The sequence below is a fragment of the Anabrus simplex genome, chromosome 2 (assembly GCF_040414725.1).
Source record: "Anabrus simplex isolate iqAnaSimp1 chromosome 2, ASM4041472v1, whole genome shotgun sequence".
Classification (NCBI taxonomy): domain Eukaryota; kingdom Metazoa; phylum Arthropoda; class Insecta; order Orthoptera; family Tettigoniidae; genus Anabrus; species Anabrus simplex.
Genome location: NC_090266.1, coordinates 683,499,800 through 683,512,830, shown reverse-complemented (window position 1 = coordinate 683,512,830; position 13,031 = coordinate 683,499,800).

The window sequence follows — 13,031 nt, the reverse complement described above, 5'->3', positions numbered from 1 at the left end:
TGGCGATAAGTAGAGGAAATAAAAAAGGAAAAGGAGCTATCAAAATTAGAGATGAGGAACTGGAAATAGTAGAACACTTCAAATACTTGGGAAGTGAACTGACAGAAAATGGATTCCACCAGGTATGGAGATTAATATGGAATACATATGTACCAATGAAGGCTAAAGAAGTGAAGTACAAGGGATATTACTCACCTATAATGACATATGCAGCAGAAACCTGGACAATGACCGAGAGGAATGAGAGTACAGTACAGGCAACTGAAATGAAATTCTACAGAAGACAGGGGGGATAGAGCGAGAAATGAAGAAATTTACTCATTCGGGACAAATATTTCAGATTCTCTATGGGAATCAATATCTACATCAAATGAAGACATACGAAAACTAAGTGGCAAACTGGGACAGAGCAAACTGAGGTGGTTTGGAGATGTCAAGTGGATGAAAGAAAAAAGACTGCCAAGATGCACTGGAAAGACAGATGACAGGGAAGCGAGGACAGGAAACCAAGATTACGATGACTGGGCATGACAGCATAGAACAACAGAATCTGGACTGGAACACAATATTGGATGAAGAATGGTGGAGAGATGGGATGAAGTGGAGAGGAACCATATTTGCCCCTACCTTGTATCAGCTGGGAAAGGGGAAATGATGATAATGATTATATTCTTTACTTTACTGTATTGATCATGGCTTATTGCTGTGTTTATTTTCTTATACTGGTTTCTTTTCTGTACAAGGTCTAATATCTCTTCAGTAATCCATGGTTTTCTTGGGTCTAGTCACCTATTCCCTACAGTTCCTTGTGCCATCTCAGAGATTCCTTGTTCATCATTTCACAGTCCATCTGATAATTTTATATTCCATGAATTCGTTAGTATTTTCTGCACATTTCTGTTCTGCTTGTCCATTTTTCAATCTGTTTAAATTCCATCTTAATTTCTTCCTTCTCACTCTATTTTAAAATCTGAAATTGTACTTTGCCATCACTGTCCACTTTGGCACCCAGGTAGCTGTGGCTCAATTTTATTTGATTTCTGTACCTAGCTTTAACTAACATGAAATCAATTTGGTATCTTTGTGTATCTCCAGGACGTTTCCACATATACAGTCTTTTCAAAGACACTTCAAACATGGTGTTAGTATCACCATATCATACTATTCGCAAGAATATAGTAGTCTTTCACCTCAGATGTTTTTCTTTCCCAGACCAAATTTCCCCATTCCTACTCTGTCAGATTTTGAGCCAACCACAGTCCTGAAATCTCCCATAATTGTCACATTTTGTTTGACATCAATTAATTTCAGTAGCTCATCAATACAATCATACACATCTTCATTACTGTTTGATGTTGGGAAGTACACTGGTATAATGGTCACATCCCCAGGTCCAAGTCATGATTCTCATCTGTCTTTCCTGTCCTTTGCAAGGATCTCATCGACTGACATCCTGGAAAGCTTTGCTAGTGCAACTTCTCATGCTGGGTCTTGAGTTCATGATCAGTAATCATTTGCTCAACTAGAGATGATAGCATGATTGCATTACAAAGGATAATAATGGAGTGCATTCCTGTTGCCTTCAGCATCCCACTGCTGTTGACCAAAATTAGTCGGTTCATCCACCTTTAGGGGCAATTTCCCACCCTGAGGGCAAACTCCATTCGCTCATCCACCCTTTGAAAAGCATGTTGGCACTTAGCAGAGAGATTTCCTTGTGCTATCTTAGAGATTCCTTGTTCCATCATTCCACAGTCCATCCGACAATGACTAAATTCCATGAATGCATTAGTATCCTCTTCATATTTCTGTTCTGTTTGTCTTTTTGTAATCTGTTTAAATCCCATCTTAATTTCTTCCTTCTTACTATATTTTTAAATTTGAAATTGTACTTTGCCATCAGTGTCCACTTCAGCACACAGGTAACTGTGGCTCGATTTTATTTGATTTCTGTACCTAGCTATAACTATTTTCCAGGTATATACTGTAGTCTTCTAAAAGGCACTTCAAAGAGGGTGTTTGTATTACCATACAGGTAATACTGTATTGGTCCCATCATTTGCAGGCCGCCTAAATGTAATAACATTGACATTACATACATTTGTTGCGCTTTCTCAACCACAGGGAGGTAAATGCCTGAATTTCCCCAAAACTGAAATAAGGATCATAATGGCATTACCTAGTCCCTCAGGTTCTTAAGAGAGCTCGGAGCTTACACAGGTGAAAAAACATATTAAACCGATGTGAAACGACATCTGAAGTAGCACAGAGGAGAGATCTTTTCCTTCATGCTTGCCAGGGGCCCACCAAGATGCCCCTAGAAGCAAATTTTATATAGAAGAATTAAAATGTAGGCACAGGAAATTTCAGATCTGACACTATTTTCCTATTGCTCCAATAGACCTTGCATCATGCATGTCCACAAGGCTGTCACCTTCTTTCAAAAGAAAAAAACCATGCAGATTGAAGTTCTGATGGCTTATGCTGGGTGTAATTATTCAATTCTACATATTTACTACAAATTTGTTAATCGCTCATGGGGTGATTAATCGTGTTTCTCCTTGTGAAGTGTGTGGAAAACGAAGAACATATCCATGCACTTTGCCAGACCTAACCAATCCAGACCAATGGTTTTGTCACTAGCCAGACCTAACCTATCTCGACCAATGGTTTTGTCACTAGCCAGACCTAACTAAACCAGACCAGTGGTGTTGTCACATGGGATACTAGATGCCTAGGAGCTTATGACCCCAGACCCCCTATGCTAGCCCCCAGACCAACCCTGCTTATCCACAGCCCAATGGTCTTGTCACAAGCCAGACCAAACCTCACAGAACTGGAGTGTTTATATCATAGAGATAGGATAGGAATGGTAGGAGGGGGAGTATTCATTCTGGCGAAAGAAGAATTTGTAAGCTCCGAAAAAGTTAAATATGACAAACCTGAAATTATAGGTGTGAGGCTCATTATTTTCTAAAGATAACAAGCAACTTGATGTCTTTGGAATGTACAGACCGGGAAAGGATAGCACTGATGCTGATTCAGAATTACTTGATAAGATAATCAGCTATGTGCGAAACGATATGGAAAGGAATGTGATTGTAGCGAGTGGTCTCAATTTACCAAGTGTCGATTGGGAAGGTACTGCGAACTACAGGAAGCACGACCAACAAATGGCAAATAATATTGGAAGGACAGCTGATTCAGAAAGTGATGGAACCAACAGAGGGAAGAAAATTCTGGACGTGGTACTGGTAAAACCAGATGAGAGCTATAGAGAAACCGAAGTAACAGATCACGAAGATGATTTTGTCGTAGTTAAAAATAAATGTGATAGAAAGGTCTTAAAAGTAGGACTCTTAGGCAGAACCATATGGCTGATAAAATAGGCATGAGGGAGTTTAAAAAAAGGAACTATGATCAGTGGAAAATGGTAAATAAAAATGTAAACAGACTGTGGGATGGGTTTAAAGCAATTGTTGAGGAATGTGAAAACAGGTTTGCACCTTTAAAGATGGTAAGGAATGGTAAAGACCCACTATATTAAAACAGAGAAGTAATGAAACTAAGAAGGAAGTGCAGGTTGGAAAGAAATAGAGTTAAAAATGGCTATGGAAGTAAGGAGAAATTGAAGGAACTTACTAGGAAATTGAATCTAGTAAAGAAGTCAGTTAAGCATTGCATGGCAAGCATAACTGGCAGTCACACAAATTATAGTGAAAAATGGAAGGGTATGTACAGGTACTTTAAGGCAGAAATTGGTTCCAAGATGGACATTCCAGAAATCATTTATAAACAAGGGGAGTATCTTCAGAAGGCAGAAGTATTCAGTCAGCAATATGTAAAGATTGATGTTTGCAAAGATAATGTCCCGATAGAGGAGGTGACTAGTACTAAAGAAGTATTAAAATTTACCTATGATAACAACAACAAGTAAATAAGATACAAAAGTTGAAAACTAGAAAAGCAGCTAGAATTGATTAGATTACTGGCGATATACTAAACACAATGGGTTGGGATATAGTGCCATATCTGAAGTACTTACTTGATTATTGTTTGCATGAAGAAGCTATACCAAATGAATGGAGAGATGCTATACTAGCCCCTGTGTATAAAGGATAGGGTATAATATAATAATTTCGTGTGGCTATTTCTAGCCGAGTGCAGCCCTTGTAAGGCAGACCCTCCGATGAGGGTGGGCGGCATCTGCCATTTGTAGGTAACTGCGTGTTATTGTGGTGGAGGATAGTGTTATGTGTGGTGTGTGAGTTGCAGGGATGTTGGGGACAGCACAAACACCCAGCCCCCGGGCCATTGGAATTAACCAATTAAGGTTAAAATCCCCGACCCGGCCGGGAATCGAACCCGGGACCCTCTGAACCGAAGGCCAGTACGCTGACCATTCAGCCAACGAGTCGGACAAGGATAGGGTGATAGACATACAGCTAAAAATTACAGGCCAGTCAGTTTGACATGCAATGCATGTAAGCTTTGGGAAAGCATTCTTTCTGATTAAATTAGACATGTTTGGGTTCAACAGAAGGCAGTTCAGGTTTAGGAAAGGTTATTCCACTGAAGGTCGACTTGTAGGATTCCAGCAAGATATAGCAGATATATCAGATTCAGAAGGTCAAATTGACTGTACTGCGATTTTTCTATCTAAGGCATTTGACAGGGTAGATCACTGTGCACAGGACCTATGCGCCTCAGTTTGCATGCATGAGATTTTGGGCATTATCATTGCACTGACACACCAAACGTTTTTGGCGATGCAAGGATGAGAGAGAGTCAGGAAGGTAGCAGTCATGGCTTTAATTAAAGTACAGTGCCAGCATTTGCCTGGTGTGAAAATGGGAAGCCACGGAAAAAGTCTTCACGATTGCCACCGGTGGGATTTGAATCGATTACCTCCCTAACGCAAGCACAGAGCTGCATGATCCTTATATTTTAAGAGCCCAAACTGGTTCATAGAGAGGCTGCAAAATCAATAACCTGTGCATATACAGTTGAAAAGTTTTCAGTAACTCATTGAAAAAATTGTTATTATTCAGTGGTTTAAGTCCGTACTTACATATCAAAGGTATTTGACAATGCATGGCTACGAAAGAGTTAGAGGCTGGGAAGAAAATGGCTGTGGCCTTAATTAATAGTATCCCGCGTGATAACACGATTGGTTTGGATTGGTTAGGTCCGGCTAGTGACAAAATCTTTGGTCTGGAGAGGTTAGGTCTGGCTAGTGACCAAACCATTGGTACATTAAGCATTTGCCTGCTGTGAAAATGGGAAACCATGGAAAACCATCTTCAAGGCTGTCGATGGTGGGATTCAAACCCACCATCTCCTGAATGCATGCTCACAGGTACGCAACCCTAACTGCAGGGTCAATTCACTCATTACGACATTTAATTTAGCTCAAGTTCTTACACTACTTCTATAATTTTTTTTTCATTATATCCATACAGGTTCCTCTATCCTGTACCTCTTCCTTCAGGTTTCTGTTATTTTGGAAATTTGATTCCATACATATGAATAACTCAAATCTGACAAGTTCTTTGCATTCATCCAAATTATTCCTCCTCCATGTTTGGATTTAAGTTACCCTTTTCCTCTCATGACTACAATCACAACAGTAGATTTAAACTGCAAGCTTGCTTTTATACTCTCTCTTCTTGATGAACAGTATGCTAGCAATGGAAAGAAACAAATATGCAGATAAAGTTACGGAAAATCTTGACAGAGATTTTGGGGTAGTTGAGAAGAAGACATACAAGCCATAATTATATGGAAGTGCAGTGGTATGAGTTTATCAGGAAAGCTTGTATTGCAAAACCATATATAGTTATTGAAGTGAAGGAGGAAGATTTTAGAAACTACCAGTTCCAGAATACAAGGATAGGTAAAGATTATGTAGACCCTTCACAGAGAGATCTAACATGGCATGGCTCGGACGATGTCACAGCAGGCAACACAACGCTGCCAACTTAGGTACTAGTCATCTCTACAGACCATTGGGCTGGATAGTTTAGGTCTGGTTAGTGACAAAACCACTGGTCTGGATTGGGTAGGTCTGGCTAGTGACCAAAGCGTTGGTCTGGGTAGGTTAGGTTCGGCTAGTAAGGAAACCATTGGTCTGGATTGGTTAGGTCCGGCTTGTGGAAAGGCCATTGGGCTGGGGGCAAACAAAGTGTGTCTAGGGGCGTAGACCACCAGGAAAGAGCCGCAAAGTGGCTCCCAGGCTTCTAGTATCCTGCATGACAACACGATTGGTTTGGATTGGTTAGGTGCAGCTAGTGACAAAACCATTGGTCTAGATATGTGAGGTCCAGCTAGTGACAAAACCATTGATCTGGATTGGTTATATCCAGCTAGTAACAAAACCATTGGTCTGGATTGGTTAGGTCCAGCGAAATGTGTGGATATGTTCTTTGCGTCCTACACACTCCACTAGGAGAAACATGATTAATAACCCCGTGAGTGATTTACAAATTTGTAGTTAACGTCTAGAACTGAATAATTACACCCGGCGCACGCCATTACAATTCTAATCCATGTGTTTTTCTCCTCTTGAACGAAGGTGGCAGCCTCGTGGGCATACATGATGCAAAGTCTGTCAGAGCAATAAAAAAATTAGTCTTCATGACAGCTGACCTAAGCTGGCCAATAGCAACAACACATAAAATAATAGCAAATCTGAAATTTACAATGCCTTTGTTTTAATTCTTCTGTACCGGGGGTACACCTTCTCCGGCCAGTTAAACTGCACGCCTTCTATAAGGCCATCTATGTAAACTAACTTGAACTAGTGTTTGACAAGATACTTTGGTTTTCAACTGTTAGATGTCTCTAAGATGTCTTTAAGAGCTCACTCTAGCAGGATCAACTATAATTAATTTTTAAAGGAAAGTTTATTTTTGCCATTGGCAAACCTTAAGATTTGAGGATTGTTTTGTTCCTGTGTTAAAGTTGTCAACACTTCTGCTGGTTCCTTCTTCAATAGTAATCAACCAAACAGAAACTTGTAAATATTTTTTCTAGCCGATTAGAATCAGGGGTGTATACAGGAATCCAGCCTATCAGTAAAGAGTTCTGGAAGCTTCCCCTCAAAAGTACTATAAAAGTGGGGCACTTTAGGGCCTATGGTCTGAATTGCTCCAGTGTGAGGAGGGTGTACTGACGTGAACCACGAGGCAGGGGCATGGGAGGCATTAGGAAGGCCCAGCAACTCAAGGTAATGGCAGAATTTTCATAAACATCTGATAGGTCCTGCGTATATCTTGAGGGGAAGGTTTCAACCTCCTTTATTTACGTAAATTTCTAAATTCGGCGGTTTAAATGTAGAATTTTTGGCAAGTCTGAGAATTATTTTATTCCCTACTGGGAAATATTTAATGTAAGGGAACAGAGAGTGATTACCCTCTGTCAGTTCCCATTCAACATGGCATGGGATGACTACAGTTTTCAAAACCTCTAAATTTCTTTAATCATATTTGGCTTTAATATTTCTTACTTAGTCATCCCGGTGTAGAATGGGTTTAGCCTCTGTATCATTGTGCCATAAGCCCACTTAGGGTTAACTATTTCTATAAGGAGGGCAAGTGTTTCGCCTCCTAGCCTTTTGTTTATGGCCAGTCATGTTCAACCTTTTCTTGTTATATTAAGGTCAGTTAGTATGGGCAATCATGCCCCTGTTTATTCGATAATTGTTCCTGGTGTGAAGTTCCCTTTAGGAACAGTAAGTTATAAACAGTTGAGCAATAGATAAGCCCACATCAGGGCTACCTGGTGTAAATATTTTAATTTGAGGACAACCGATGGATTGTCAGGTAGAACTTAAGTGCACCATGAGAAACTGATGCCTCTGTGACTATAGTACCTTTTAGAACTCTGACTCCTATGTTGCATAAATGATCGGAGCAAAACGTGCTCTTTGTAAAATACTGTTCCTGTCAAGAGCAATAATACTCTTTTCTATGCAAATCAACCAAGCTGTTAACAAATGTAAGTTTTGTACCCGATTTTCGGACTTTTTAAGTCCTCGTTATTGCTAGAGCTGACAAGCTCATTAACAGTGTTGTTTTTCATTTAGACTCTCTATTTATCTATTTTAAATTAGAAAAAAAAGGAAAGAAATCAAATTTCAAGATTTGTGGTGTTAAGTTCTGTTCTATTTAATTCCTTGTCCACCCATTCAACCCTCACGCTTCTTACACCTCTGCGATCCACGAAATTTCCATAACATTTCTATATAATTAAGGATACTTCTAGGGGCACACTGAGGGGTCCCTGACAAGCATAAAGGAAAGATAGCTCCTCTTTGCTACTTCAGGTATCATTTCACGTCATATTAATATGCTTTTTCACTTGTGTAAACTGCGAGGTTCCATGGAACTACCACCCAAGCATAAGTAAGGGTAAGTCAACGAGCTATAAAGAGGACTACAGAGTGGCTATTGGACAGCCATATTTGAATCTACTTGAATGCTGCATCTGCCATATTTTAAGTGATCAAAACAAGTGGGCGTGGTGATGAAGCAAGTACACAGGCTACAGGAATAAATACGGTTTCACAGTGTTCTTAATTAGGAAAGCACTCAAAAATGCAGGATGTCTTTTTAAAAGAGTATTAAAAATATAAGATATACAAGATATTTACTTATTGCATAAAGAAGGAAAATGAACACATTTTCAGTAATTAACAAAAGAAATCACAATACATTGCCATTAAACAAATTTAGCGCTACATAGAGAGAATTAAAATATAGAACAGAAAACCTTGAACAAAACAGAACAATATGGAGAGAAAATTCACAGCCTCATCACCTGAATAATAATAATAATAATAATAATAATAATAATAATAATAATAATATCAGGACAAGAAGTTGTAGAATAAACAATTTAAATTAATTGTTTAAAGAGAGGACAGTCGTCCTTGTGTTAATGATCTTAAATCACATACTTCTGAATAATTCACTTCCACATTTTTGGACAAAGATCCTGGTAACGCCGATTCTTTTTATTTCCCTACTGTTGCAGCCACTCAGACACATCTTACGGCTACGATGGGATAGGACAAGGCTAGGAATGCAAAGGAAGTGGCAGTGGCCTTAATTAATGTACAGCAGCCTGAATGGAAAATGGGAACTACGGAAAAACATATACTTCAGGACTTTAAACAGTGGGATTCAAACTCTCTACCTGTATATCCTGAATGCAAGCTAAGAACTATATGCTGCAAACCATGCAGCCAACTCTTTCAGTAGTAGTGGTAATGGGGTGACTAGGAAATTCAAAACATTGTAAGTGTGGCGTTGGACAGCAAGCGTCTTGTATCATTGTTGTTCTCTATTTTTTTTTTTCTTTTTCAAAATGCCTGGGAAATGCACTCTGTAGGATACCATTTAATAGTAAATAGTATTGTTGGTTTTTCGTCTTACCATCTACTTTTTTAAAAATGTTTTCGGAGAAGCTGACGTGCCAGAGTATTGTCCCGTCGGAGTTCCTTTGTGGGCAGGTAAATCTACTGACACAAGGGTGATATATCTGAGCACCTTCAAAACCAAATATGCCAACTTGGGCTCAGAAAGCCAACGCTCTATCATTTGAGCCACTCAGCCAGGCAGAATACCGTTTATCCTTTTTCGCTGTTTGGTCAGTAACTACAAGAAAATAAAGGTAGGCGTACTATGCACAGGCAACATAATTCTGCTAATCACCAAAACCTGTGTACTTCACTCGAAAATCTTATTTGAAATATGATATATCCTATGTGTTTTCTCTACTATGTATGCAATTGCAGCTGCACACATAGAGAGCATAATTTATGCAGTTAATTTATTCAATCTAATCTATTAAAAGTAACGCACTGTAAGCGGAGGAAACTATAAGGATGATGCTTAAACTATGGCGCCGCTGTTTCGCCTTGGCACCACCCAGAGTGCTGTAGCAGTCATGTTAGCCACTTTATAGTCTTCTTTCTAGCTCTTTGGGGTAAATCTAGTGATGATTATTTCAAACACTTTCAAATTAGGAAAGTTTCCATTATGAAAGTAACAATAGGGTTTAAAGTGTTTTTCTTTTTTCAGAGCAGGATAAATGGAAGATGCCTGGTAGAAAATCAAAACATCATGCAGAATCTGTAGCGGTATCATACTTTATTGCTAGAATGATGGTTGAGATAATATTAATATATCTAGAGGGGGAGGAATATTCCTCTGCTGAAACTAAGGGATCTACAGTCCATCAGAACATACATTCTGATAGTATATCATTTTTTATGATGATATGAGATCATCAGAGAATGCAGAAGCATGTGAACTGGCTGAAAAAATTGAACAGGTCAGATGTTCGTGTTCCATGGCTTATTTTGTATTGTTTATCTCTCTGTTTATGTATGTTCAAACTACACATTTAATATAGCTTGCAGTGCTGAAATAATAAAAAATGGAGTAAATATTTCACTATCTTGCATTTTCTAGGTTAGCACAAAATGTGGAACAAGAATTGAACTAAAATTTGTTGTACCTCAGTACAAGATTTTTTCCAAATTAACAAATCTAATAAAACTCGCTTCTTCTCAAATGTAGGTATTTATGGGATAGCTCCCTCTGGCACTGAGCCCCTCATTTGTCCTGTGATTACTCCAGATGCTATAGTATTTTCATATTTTGAAACAAGACAGTTGCATCTACTGGATTAAAAACGATCTCCAATCGGTTTGGTTTTGGTGTTTTAGTCTTGAGGGCTGTATTAAACTTCTTTTTGAACATCTAGTGTTCTGAGAAATCTAGTATAAGTAATATAATGAACGTTATTAACACATTGAACACTGGCACATTTGTAACGTATTAGCTGCTGTATAATTAGCATTTTAGCCATATTTTGAAGCTTTATAACTTCAATTATTCTTTTTGCATCCTAATTATCTACCTAAGCACTGAACTCACTTGATTCTTTTGTTTTCGACACTGAAATATCAAGGGTGCTAGTACATTTATTATGTTTATAAGCTTTTAATCTATATATATGTAAAATAACTTGTCCTGACTGACTGACTGATTGATTCATCATCGCCGAGCCAAAACTACTGGACATGAAGAAATGAAATTTTGGGGATACATTCATATTAACACGTAGGTGCTCGCTAAGGAAAGATTTTTGGATATTCCATCGCTAAGAGAATATAAAATCTTTCTTGATTATTGTGTCAACTGGGATGTTTGTTTTTTCTTGTATTTTATTAAGATTATAGATGGGATTCGATTTTTGACTGAAGTTTATGTAAATGTTTTCCACCTGATTTTTCTTTCTCATACTCGGCTTTTTATTTCCACTTTCAGATCCTGGCTATACTTGTGTTCTCTGTGATGCAATACAACGGATTTTTAAAAACTTCACTCTGTTTTCCAGAAACATGACAGATGAGAACAACATCTGTCTTCTCTATTCTTTAAGTATTTCCTCCAGCCAACCAATACTGTACTAAATACAGTTGGACCCACACTCACAACTTATTTTGTCCACGTTTGAATCCATGTACATTTTTAACAGTTTCCATTATAATTGTTGAATATATTTCTAATATTGAAGCTATGCACATTTTAACATAAACTCCCGTTGCATTTGTTGACTATATGTTATCTCGGATTCTTTATGTATCACTGTTTTCGTTGTATGTCTTTCTTCTTTGTTATTTTAGTGATGATGTCCTATAAGTAAGGTCGAAACATGTCCAAGGTATTTTTAACAACTATGTAACCTTTCAACAGACCATTTAATAAATGGCAGAAGAGTATTGAATAGGTACACCTAATATAATTGAATTATTTTAGAATTTCATCATAGACCCATTAATGATGATATAGCAGATACAAGACTGCATTTCTACAGACATGTTGTGACAGTTAAGAAAACCTCTGTGGCCTTTCCACTATATGTCATACATTGTAATTTTCTACTCAAAGCCTTTTATGCTGTTCTGAACCATGACCATCCATTGTAATTCCACAGTTACAAAGTTATAAGTATGCACTATAATATCAGGCTGAAATATTGTGACTTCTATTCCCTTAAAACAGTGGGGGGTTTTCTTCAAAGTAATGGGCTTTACGTCCCACTAACAACTTTCCCGGTTTTCAGAAACACTGAGGTGCTGGAATTTAGTCCCGCAGGAGTTCTTTTACGTGCCGGTAAATCTAGCAACATGAGACAGACGTATTTGAGCACCTTCAAATACCACCGGACTCAGCCAGGATCGAACCTGCCAAGTTGGGGTCAGAAGGCCAGCACCTCAACCATCTGGGCCACTTAGCCCGGCAGAGCTTTTCTACATATACAATACAATTGCTAATAAAATTGCTAACAAAATTTTATAAAACTCCAAAAGAATTTGCCTAACAGATTATTTTGATCGTATTTTGAGGATTCAGGACACAGTACGTTTCATTCTGCTTTATAAAATGAACCTGTCTCATTTTCATTATAAATTTGATCCAGAAATAAATTAATTTTTAAGATAAACTCTTTAAATTGTTTTTAGAATTGTTTTAGCACAGTCAACTAGACAGATGATGCACAATGTAAAGAATTTCTTGTAAAATAATTGTGTAAGTAATGACTGGTCACTTCATGCATTGTTATATACTTTATGATCTCTCTCTCTCTCTTTTTTTTTTTTTTTTTTGCTAGTGGCTTAACGTCGCACTAACACTTCAAAGGTTTTTGGTGAAGATGGGAAAGAGTTATTACTGGGAAGGAAGCAGCTGTGGCCTTACTTAACATATGACCTAATGTGAAAATGGGAAACCACGGGAAACTATTTTCAGGGTTGCTGACGGTGGGATTCGAACACACCATCTACCGAATGCAAGCTCACAACTATGTAACTCTAACCGCATGGCCAACTCACTCGGCCTGAGTTCCTCGTGTATAAAAACTAACAGTTCTCAACCTGGCCTTTTGATTAAAATGTGTTTTTGCGTTATTACACTATATTGTAATTATTATGAATGATTGCATCAAGCTCATGGAGT